Consider the following 11,072-nt stretch of genomic DNA (forward strand, 5'->3'; position numbering starts at 1 on the left):
TTCCATCCTATTCCCACTTTGATCACTGGCCGCTGTGTGTTTGGCCTCTTACACTGCGCCAACAATATCACCGTGTTCCATCTCGGCACAATGTAGCTCTGGGGGTTCTTATCTAAACTTATCAAACTCGGAGAACTGTGTTTCCGCTCGCCACTATGCAACTGGATCTTCAGCGTCCTCATCGGCAGACCTCAGACGATGCTAGTATCTTCCATTTTATATCACGGGCTAATCTTTTATAGCAGCCTCACATAGGGTACCTTATCAAAGGACTTATGAAAATCCAGGAAACCACATCCACTTATTCTCATTTCTTTATCCTGCTGGTACTTCCTCAAAGAATTCCAACGGGTTTGTCATCCAAGATTTCCCTTTCACAAAACCATATTTTATCATGAGCTTCGAAGTACTCAGAAACCACGTATTTTATAATGGACTCGAAAATCTCACCAATCACTAAAGTCAGGCTAACTGGCCTGTAGTTTCTATTCTTCTGTCTCACCCCCTTCTTGAACAACAGAGTAATATTTTCAATGTTCTAATCATCTGGAAACATCCCTGAAAGATTACAACAAATGCCGCTACTCTATATATCCACTCAAGGCCATCTCTGCACATATACAAATTCCATTAAACTATTCAAGAGCTTGATATTCAATATGCAAATACTATTTTCCCAGTCTTGGGTATTTAGAGGAGGAATGCATAATCTAGGAGTAGAACCTAGGCCATTCAGAAACAGCCAGGCAGCTCATATTGACATTTGTTTAAGAAGGAACTGCAGATGCTGGAAAATCGAAGGTAGGCAAAAATGCTGGAGAAACTCAGCGGGTGAGGCAGCATCTATGGAGCGAAGGAAAAAGGCAACGTTTCATGTCGAGACCCTTCTTCTGATTACATCTTGTGAAGAAGGGTCTCGACCTGAAACGTTGCCTATTTCCTTCGCTCCATAGATGCTGCCTCAGCCGCTGAGTTTCTCCAGCATTTTTGTCAACCTCATATTTACACTTGCTGGGTTCTGAGCTAACTGGCTTTAACAAAATTACAGTCATTTGTTTTTTTTGCAGGTTAAGGATTATGGAGCAAAGTGGAACCAAGATACATACAGACAGTAATCTAATTTGAACATTCTCCCTGTGACTGCATGGGTTTCCTTCCACATCCTAAATACGCGTACATTTGTATGTTAATTGGCCTCTGTGAAATTGCTCTTCTTGGTTCTTCTTGGTTTCTTGGTCCTCCAAAATATTCCAACTGGAATTTAAACTGGAGGTGGTGAAGGGAGGGATTATGTGATGGGATTAATGTGAAGGGAATGGGTGAAAAACAATGGAAAAGACATAGATAACTCGTATGTTTAAGAGGGAACTGCAGATGCTGGAGAATCGAAGGTTACACAAAAAAGCTGGAGAAACTCAGCGGGTGCAGCAGCATCTATGGAGCGAAGGAAATAGGCAACGTTTCGGGCTGAAACCCTTCTTCAGACTCGTATGATAACTCGTATGAATGGGTGATTGATCATCTGCATGGGCTTAGTGGTCCAAAGGGGATCCTTTCCCTGCTTGGAAACCCAAAGTAAAAAAGGAATTCAATCAGGAGCTGAACAGCTTCTGTTGTGTTATGTTTCACAATGGAGATCAAGCCAAGAACCTCCTCAGTTCTCGACTCTGCACCAAATCAAAATCATTTGGGGTGTTGGTTGTTTCTATTTATATCACATTGTGACTAATGTTATTTTAATTAGTCATATTTCCATCAGCAAGCCGTGGAGAATTTTACACGGTCCAGAGAACAGTAAACACCATCGAGTTGATTTTCACCAGCCAGCATGAAGCGGTGGGTACATACATACATTCTCTATTAAGACTAAGCTGTCGAACTGTAAGGAACACGAGGGCGGAGTCAGACCGAGGATAGAGTCCTGAGGTCAGGCCGAGGTGGACGGGCTGAGTCGCTGAGAACAAAGGGGGACCTTGACGTGGGGGACATCAGAACTAAAGGGGACCCGGGTGTGAAGGGCCACCGAGTACTGGAGGGGACCCGTTGGGTCTGATGGTGGGGCGCTTGAAACTAAGGGGGTTTAAGAAGGAACTGTAGATGTTGGAAAATCGAAGGTAGCCAAAAATGCTGGAGAAACTCAGCAGGTGCAGCAGCATCTATGGAGCGAAGGAAATAGGCAACGTTTCGTCCCGAAACGTTGCCTATTTCCTTCGCACCATAGATCCTGAAACTAAGGGGGGGGGGGTGGGGAGCGAGTGGGGAGGGTCAAAGGGTGGTGGGTGGGGGGGTGAATACTTATTGCAACTTTGTCAACGCCTTTGTAGCAACTCTTTTGTGTACTTCGTATACAAAAAAAAATTCGCTATCATCATCGGTTTTTTTTAAAAAGCTTTCCCTAGGCGTAAAATTTGAGACCTAAATGGCACAAAAAGAAGCCGTTGAGTGGATCAAGTGGGTCGCTGGCCAACCCTAGTAACCTAGTATCTTGGAGTTCGATAGAGCTCTAGGGGCTAGTGGAGTCAAGGGATATGGGGAGAAGGCAGGCACGGATTATTGATAGGGGACGATCAGCCATGATCACAATGAATGACGGTGCTGGCACGAAGGGCCAAATGGCCTCCTCCTGCACCTATTTTGTATGTAACCCAGTATCTTTAGTTGTAACGTCGGTGAAGCAGTCAGTGCTCCTGTGTGTGGGTTTTGTGTGGTGGGAAGTGCAATTCACCTACCAACCTCTCTCTATCAGCGATGCCTTGCATCACATTTAGTCAAGCAGTTAGTGAAGCAGTGTTTTGATGCCAGGTTCAATTCACCCCTGCTCCTTACACAACCCCCCAAGGGATCTCCGCACAAGGTGCAACTGAATTTATTTCCATGGAATAATTTCATCTTCTTTAAAATTACTTTTACTTAAAGTGCAAAGTGACACTCCCTAGTTCAGTTATATTAAAAAACAATATTATTTTTAAATATAGCTTTTAATTATAATGTTATATATAATTTTAATCATATGTTTTTACAATTAATATATGTTTTTAAATAATATTTTTATTTCTATAGCATATTTCTACAATATGATTTTTAAATATAGCTTTTAATTATAATGTTATATATCATTTTAATAATATGTTTTTATAATTCATATATTTTAATTTCTATAGCATCATTAAAAGACTAGACAATTTACACACCCTGCTTCCTAGGTTTATTATAGTCCACCAATAAGCAATAGGGGCTGCAGAGTTTGCTCGCTGATGTACGAGTATCGGTACAAGAAACATTGGTGTGTTTAAGAAGGAACTGTGCAGATGCTGGAAAATCGAAGGTACACAAAAATGCTGGAGAAACTCAGCGGGTGCAGCAGCATCTATGGGAGCATCTATCCTTCGCTCCATAGCTGCTGCTGCACCCGCTGAGTTTCTCCAGCAGTTTTGTGTACCCAAGGAACATTGATGCCTGATTGTATTGTTTTGTCTTACTTGGAAGTCATCGGCAGACAGCAAGCATCTATCTATCTCCACGCCGCTCACCTCCAAATCCAAGTCAGCATTTTATAAGACCGTCATATATAATTCACATATTCAGTTCAGATGAATAAAACACGGTATCAGTTATTCGACTCTTGTTTTTGTATATCCAACCTCAAGACAATAAAAAAAAACAGAATCTCCTTCCTTTAGAAGCAATTTCTAGCATGCCAAGCACTCTCCGCTCCTTATACAATGCAGGGAGGGAATGAAACGGGTTTAAATGTTGAATTATAGGAATGGCACTAAGGCGATATGGGGAACGGGGTTACTGATTTTGGATGATCATAGTGAATGGCGGTGCTGGCTCGAAGGGTAGAATGGCCCATGCCTGCCCCTATTGTCTATGTTTCTATAGCAAATGCAGTCTGAGCGGTTTAAATCTCACCTGGTCACGCAGCCGTTCTTGTAGACTGTAGCAGCATCAGCAAACTGAGCTCTCATCTGCTCACCCACTTTTATCCTCCTCTGCACAGTTTCGATTCTACTGTGTGCCGGCAAACTGAGCTGACGTCCTTTACACCAGCGGCCAATGATACACGTGGAGACGAGAGGGGCTGTGTCTTACCAACATCGGAAACGAAACCTAACTTTTCCCGTAATCTCGACTGACTGAGAAACGACGCAGCCACGCCAAACTGATGACACATTGAAATTAACTATCGACAGATGAATAGAAAGTAGAGTGTGTGAAAATTCTTTAAAACGATACCTTAAAACAAAATAAACCCTCCTGAAAAATCTAGAGCAGAAACGTCTGCTATCTATGTTGTACAGAGACCCGCTGAATGACTCCAGCACTTTGTGAATTTTGTTTTGCACATCAATTGCATTGGCCTGTCCCTTGTCTCACACTTTGGTAGTTCAGAGTAGACATTAAGTGAGAACCGCCTAGCAAGTTGGTGTGGTGAAACTAGACTTTGCCTGTTGATAGTTACATGAGAGTAGTGCCCTCTGCTACACGTCAGTCGAGGAAATATGTTACTTTTGAATCATAGACAGTTTACGATACCACAGACCATCAGACCATCTACATCAGGGCTGCCAACACTGGGTGAGAGTTGAGGGTGAGAAATTGCGACGAGGGGGGAGGGCCGTGTCCCCCCTCCCACGGTAGGGAGCTTTTACATTTTTCAGCTTGTAATAATAATAATAATAATAACTTTATTTGTTAACAACCAAAGCTGACCAAAGTGCTGTACAGAAAAAAGAAAACAAGCAAGACATCATAAAACAGGCAGAACAACAGAACATACAACTAACACGAGGCGCATAAATTACATACAAAAATCCAAACAATAAATTAAAAAAACATAAAACACGAGTACGAACAACGCAGCAAAACCAAGCAAATAAAGTTAATAAACAATTCAACACCTCACTGGTCTACAAAGGCCACGGAGAATAGATATGTCTTCAGGAGTGACTTAAAAACAGCTAGAGAAGGGGCCTGTTTAACGTGCAGAGGCAATTCATTCCACAATCTCGGAGCCGACACAGCAAAGGCACGGTCCCCTCTGAGCTTCCGCTTAGTCTTTGGCTCAATCAGGAGCAGCTGATCATCTGACCTGAGAGAGCGGGAGGGCGAATAAGGGTGAAGAAGCTCAGATAGGTAGGACGGGGCAAGACCACTTAGGGATTTAAAAGTAAATAAAAGAATTTTAAAACGAATCCTATACTGAATAGGCAGCCAGTGGAGAGAGGCCAAAAGGTGTGAAACATGATCATAATAGTGCAATCTGGTGCATACAGTAGCGAGTCTTTTAACTTACACTTGAATGCAACATTTATGCTTTAAATTGGATTACGTATGAATAAGGTTCAGAAATTACATTCCACAGTAGAGCCAAGCTCTGATCACCAGGTGCAGCACATGAATGACTATATTCATGTATGGAAATCAAATTATATTCATGCTGTTATGCATATATATACACAGAAAAACACAGAGAAACAAAGCAAAAGATGGACTTCCATCACTGTTCTGCACAAATAAATCAATCATACCCTTTGAATATGGAAATAAGACGAAAATAATGCCATATATTCAATCATATATGGTTCAATGAAATTAAGATATATATGTAAAAAAATATATATGGAAACGCCCTTCAGCCCACCAAGTCCACACCGACCAGCAATCTACCATACACCAGTTCCATCCATCACGCCAGGGACAATTTACAGAAGCCAATTAACCTACAAACCTGCACTTCTTTCGGATATGAGAGAAACCGGATTTCCAGAGAAAACCCATGTGGTCATAGGGAGAGTGTACAAATACTGTACAGACAGCACCCGTAGTCAGGATCAAACCTGGGTCTGTGGTGCTGTAATGCAGCAACTCTACTGCTGCGCCACCGTGCCACCCCATTAAATTATATTTTCTGTAATATATTTATCATGGTGTCATGTCAATAAAGATGAACACATGATTCTAATGTCTGCCCTTAGTTGGATAATGCACATCGCCAGTCATTGTGTTTTATGGTTGGTTTTCAACCTCTTCAGTCTGAAGAAGGGTCTCGACCCGAAACATCACCCATTCTTTCTCTCCAGAGATGCTGCCTGTCCTGCTGCGTTTTTCTAGTTTTTAGTGCCTATCTGCAGTTTAAACCAGCATCTGCAGTTCCTTCCTACACTATTTGTTAAGCAAAACAGGTACTAATATTATTCACCACAACTAAGTTTTTCCTTCACCTCCGTTGCTGCAGAAAATGCAACCCCAGTTATCAAATCTTTCTTCAAAATGAAAAAAAAAATCCAGCCCTGCCAGCATCTTCGTAAAATGGCCCCTGGATCCTCTCCAGAGCAATTGCACCCTTTCTACAATGTGCCATAGTCTTACAGCATGGAAACAGGCCCTTCATCCCAACTTGTTCATGCAGATCAAGATATCCCATCTAAACTAGTCCCATTTTTCCGCATATGGCCCATATCCCTTTAAACCATGTGTGTGCCAGTGTGTGAGTGTGAGAGAGATTGTGTGTCAGTGAAGCGGCCACAACATCCGGAGTGAGTGGAGACTTGACGATGCCCAGGGAACATTTCCCTCTCCTTCCCCCCCCCATCCCCGGGAATGGGGGCTGGCCCAGGTGCTCTGTGTCCAGCTGGGGTCTGGGTCAAAGATCCTATAGCTGCTATAGGATCTTTGGTCTGGGTGAGGTGAGGGTCAGTGACCCAGGGGTCGGGCATTGGAGCGGAGCCTTAGCCCGAGATTCATCGCTGCGGCTCCAGAGGCGGCACCGACGGCCCCATTCACCCGGTCCGCTCCTGGCTCCGGGCTGGGGTTAAAACTCCCTGGGATGTGGACAGAGCGAGCGTCTGATGGACATAGAGCCGCCGGGGGTGAGGGTGGGAGGTGTGTGCCGTGCCTCGGGGGGGAAGGGGGAGGGGAGTTGGTGCTGGGACCACCGCTGTGTCTCACCGCATCTGCACGGGAGAAACTACACTACTTTTTTTCACCCAAAATCATCCGGCGGGGGCCGATAGTTTAACAGCCCTGCTTTAAACCAATATTCATGAATCACATATCCCGGGAAACAGACTATGCATTCACCTTATATTCCCCTCATGGTTTTTACTCACCTCTAAAACAATTTTTGCTTTATTTTGAACTGCCAGCACCTGCAGATTTTTGAGCGTGAGATATTTGTGAAATGCGTGAGTCTCACACTCAATGCGTGAGAGTTGGCAGCCCTGATCTACATAGAAACATAGAAAATAGGTGCAGGAGGAGGCCATTCGGTCCTTCGAGCCAGCACCGCCATTCATTGTGATCATGGCTGATCGTCCCCTATCAAAAACCCGTGCCTGCCTTTCTATAAGAAACCCCCTCATCCTTCTAAACTCCAGTGAATACAAGCCTAGTCTTTTCAATCTTTCCTCATATGACAGTCCCACCATCTCAGGGATCAATCTCGTGAACCTACGCTGCACTGCCTCAATCACAAGGATGTCCTTCCTCAAATTGGAAGACCAAAACTGTACGCAATACTCCAGATGTGGTCTTACCAGAGCCCTATACAACTGCAGAAGAACCTCTTTACTCCTATATTGAAATCTTCTTGTTATGAAGGCCAACATTCCATTAGCTTTCTTTACTGCCTGCTGTACCTGCACGCCAACTTTCAGTGACCGGTGTACAAGGACACCCAGGTTTCGCTGTACCTCCCCCTTACCTAACCTAACCCCATTGAGATAATAATCTGCCCCCTTGTTTTTGCCGCCAAAGTGGATAACCTCACATTTATCTATATTATACTGCATCTGCCACGCATCTGCCCACTCACTCAACCTGTCCAGGCAACCCTGCAACCTCCTAACATCCTCTTCACAGTTCACACTGCCACCCAGCTTTGTGCATCTGCAAACTTGCTAGTGTTGCTTCTAATTCCCTCTTCCAAATCATTAATATATATGGTAAACAGTTGCGGCCCCAACACCGAGCCTTGCGGCACTCCACTCGCCACTGCCTGCCATTCTGAAAAGGACCCGTTCACTCCTACACTTTGCTTCCGGTCTGCCAACCAATTTTCTATCCATGTCAACACCCAACCCCCAATACCATGTGCTCTAAAGTCAACACCCTACCCCCAATACCATGTGCTCTAAAGTCAACACCCTACCCCCAATACAATGTGCTCTGTTGAAAAAGGGTGCAAATTAGCTGAATCCAACCCCCCACGCCAGTTGGCTGTGGGGCAAGGCTCTTCAAGTAACAAGTACTGTTTAAATATAGAGACCAAACAATCAATCAATCAAGTTGTATTCATCACTTGCACATAAGTGCAAGTGAAATGAATTTACCAGCAGCGGTACAATAAAAAAGAACACACAATAAAAACATTTACACAAATATCCACCACAGCGTTCATCTCTGTGGTGGAAGGCACACAATTTGGCCAGTCCTCCAGACGAGGAACTGGTTTCTGGTTTACAAAAAATGACTCAAGTGCTGAAGTAACTCAGTGGGCCAGGCAGCATTTCTGTAGAACATGGGTAGATGATGCTTCGGGTCGGGACCCTTCTTCAGTCTGAAGAAGTAAGATTGTTGTTCTGGCACCATTCAATCAGATTTTCAATCTCCTTCTTGTATTCTGACACATGTTACTTGTTATTCATTCCACCCACAGTGTTATAGTTGGCAAATTTACAGGGGGGCTGTATCTAGCGACAGAGTAATGGGTATAGACAGTGTAGACCAGGGGGACTGAGCACACAAACTTGCGGTGCATCTGTGTTGACAGTCATTGAGGAGGAAGTGGGTGCGATCTTTTGGTCAGAAAGTCACAGATCCAATTGCATAAGGTCAAGCAGAGACTGGATTCCCTGATTTTGCTGATGAGTTTAGAGGGGATGATGGTGTAAATCACCAAGCTGGAGTTGTTGAGCAGCCTTTTAAAACTGAGATGAGAAGAACTTTTTTCACACAGAGAGTGGTGAATCTCTGGAACTCTCTGCCACAGAGGGTAGTTGAGGCCAGTTCATTGGCTATATTTAAGAAGGAGTTAGATGTGGCCCTTGTGGCTAAAGGGATCAGGGGATAATGAGAGAGAAGGCAGGTACGGGATACTGAGTTGGATGATCAGCCATGATCATATTGAATGTAGCCGGTAGGCGGCGCGACTCTCGTCAGCAGCGGCCTGTGCAGTCTGTCCGCGTTTTATTATTTTTTGTCTGTGTTTTTATGTAGTTTTTGTTATTTTTTGTTGGGGTGTGTGTGGGGGGGGGGGTGGGGGGGGACTTTTTAAATCTCTCCCTGCACGGGAGACCCGACCTTTTCTCGTCGGGTTTCCGTTGTCGTTGGGGCCGCAACGAGGAGCGGCCTCCAACAGGAAGAGACCGGGGACTCAGGTGCTACGACTCACCGTCGCCGTCGCGGAGCTGGCCGAGTCCGGAGCGGGTGGAGCAGTGGAGGAGCGCTGCTGCTGCTGCTGCTGCGGCCCGACCGGAGAGTCGGAGGTGGCTTCAACGGCAGGTCTGTGGACGGCGGCACCGGGAGCCCGCGGGTCCCTGGAGGGAGACCACTTTTCAGGGCTTTCGCAATGGCGACTTCTCCCGCCCGAGTTGCGGGGTTGAAGAGCTCCTGGAGCGGGGCCTGACATCACCGCCCCGCGCGACTTGGAATGGCCGCGGGACTCTGCGAGCGCACGCCGAGGGCTCTAACACCAAGACCCGGTGTGCGACCTCGCACCACCCGGCGTGGCTTTAATGGCCGCGGGACAATCGCCATCGCCAGCCGGGGGCTTTGACTTTGACTCTGACATGGGGGGGGGGAGAGAGTGCAGTGGAGAGATAAGTTTATTTGGCCTTCCATCACAGCGATGTGATGGATGTTTATGTTAATTATGTTGTGTCTTGGGTCTATTTGTTTGTAATGTATGGCTGCAGAAACGGCATTTCGTTTGGACCTCAAGGGGTCCAAATGACAATTAAATGTATCTTGTATCTTGTATCTCTTGTATCTTGAATGGCGGTGCAGGCTCGAAGGGCCGAATGGCCTTCTCCTGCACCTATTTTCTATGTTTCTATGTTTCTATTTCCTTCGCTCCATAGATGCTGCTGCACCCGCTGAGTTTCTCCAGCTTTTTTGTGTACCTACTATAATATAAATATATACACACATGAATAAATAAAATGATAACGTGCAAATAACAGATAATTGGTTATTAATAATCAAAGTTTTGTCTGAGCCAGGTTTAATAGCCTGAATATTCCTGAACCTGGTTGTTGGTTAGGGTTTAGATTTATTTTGCATGCTATCCAGTCAGATCACAATACTGCAGTAAACCCATTTTAGTTTATTTATTTATTTAAAATAGGTGCAGGAGTAGGCCATTCAGCCCTTCGAGCCAGCACCGACACTCAATATGATCATGGCTGATCATCCGAAATCATCCAAAATACCCCGTTCCTGCTTTTTCCCAATATCCCTTGATTCCGTTAGCCCCAAGAGCTATATCTAACACTCTCTTGACAACCTCCAGTGAATTAGCCTCCACTGCCTTCTGTGGCAGAGAATTCCACAGATTCCAACTCTAGGTGAAAACATTTTTCCTCATCTCAGTCCTAAATGGCCTACCCCTTAAACTGTGACCCCTGGTTCTGGACTCCCCCCACATGGAGAACATTTTACCTGCGTCACCTATTGAATCCCTTAAGAATTTTTAATGTTTCTATAAGATACCCTCTCATCCTTCTAAATTCCAGTGAATACAAGCCCAGTCGACCCATTCTTTCCCCATATTTCAGTCCAGCCGCCCCGGGAATTAACCTGGTGAACCTACGCCGCACTCCCTCAATAACAAAAATGCCCTTCCTCATCCTTAATGGACCTCTTTAGAAGGCACTACAGAGAGTGGTGAGGACAGCGGAGAAGATTTTGGTTACAGCAGACTGACCTACCGACCTTTGCTACCAGGCCGGGCTGCCAACGCCATCCTTGCATCTTATAGAAACTTACAAAATTCTTAAGGGGTTGGACAGGCTAGATGCAGGAAGATTGTTCTCGATGTTGGGGAAGTCCAGAACAAGGGGTCACAG

The 11,072-nt window shown here is 45.0% G+C and overlaps 1 protein-coding gene across 1 annotated transcript in view; it reads right to left on the reverse strand.

The window, feature by feature from the left end:
• LOC129706705 (NFX1-type zinc finger-containing protein 1-like) overlaps positions 1–6,365 on the reverse strand; it is a 55,521-nt gene extending 49,156 nt beyond the window's left edge. Inside the window, exon 1 of the mRNA XM_055651110.1 lies at positions 3,916–6,365. The gene's annotated coding sequence lies outside the window, so the exon portion shown is untranslated. The remainder of the gene's footprint in view (positions 1–3,915) is intronic.
• Between the last annotated feature and the right edge of the window lie 4,707 nt (positions 6,366–11,072).

Source organism: Leucoraja erinacea, chromosome 2, assembly GCF_028641065.1.
Source record: "Leucoraja erinacea ecotype New England chromosome 2, Leri_hhj_1, whole genome shotgun sequence".
NCBI lineage: Eukaryota > Metazoa > Chordata > Chondrichthyes > Rajiformes > Rajidae > Leucoraja > Leucoraja erinaceus.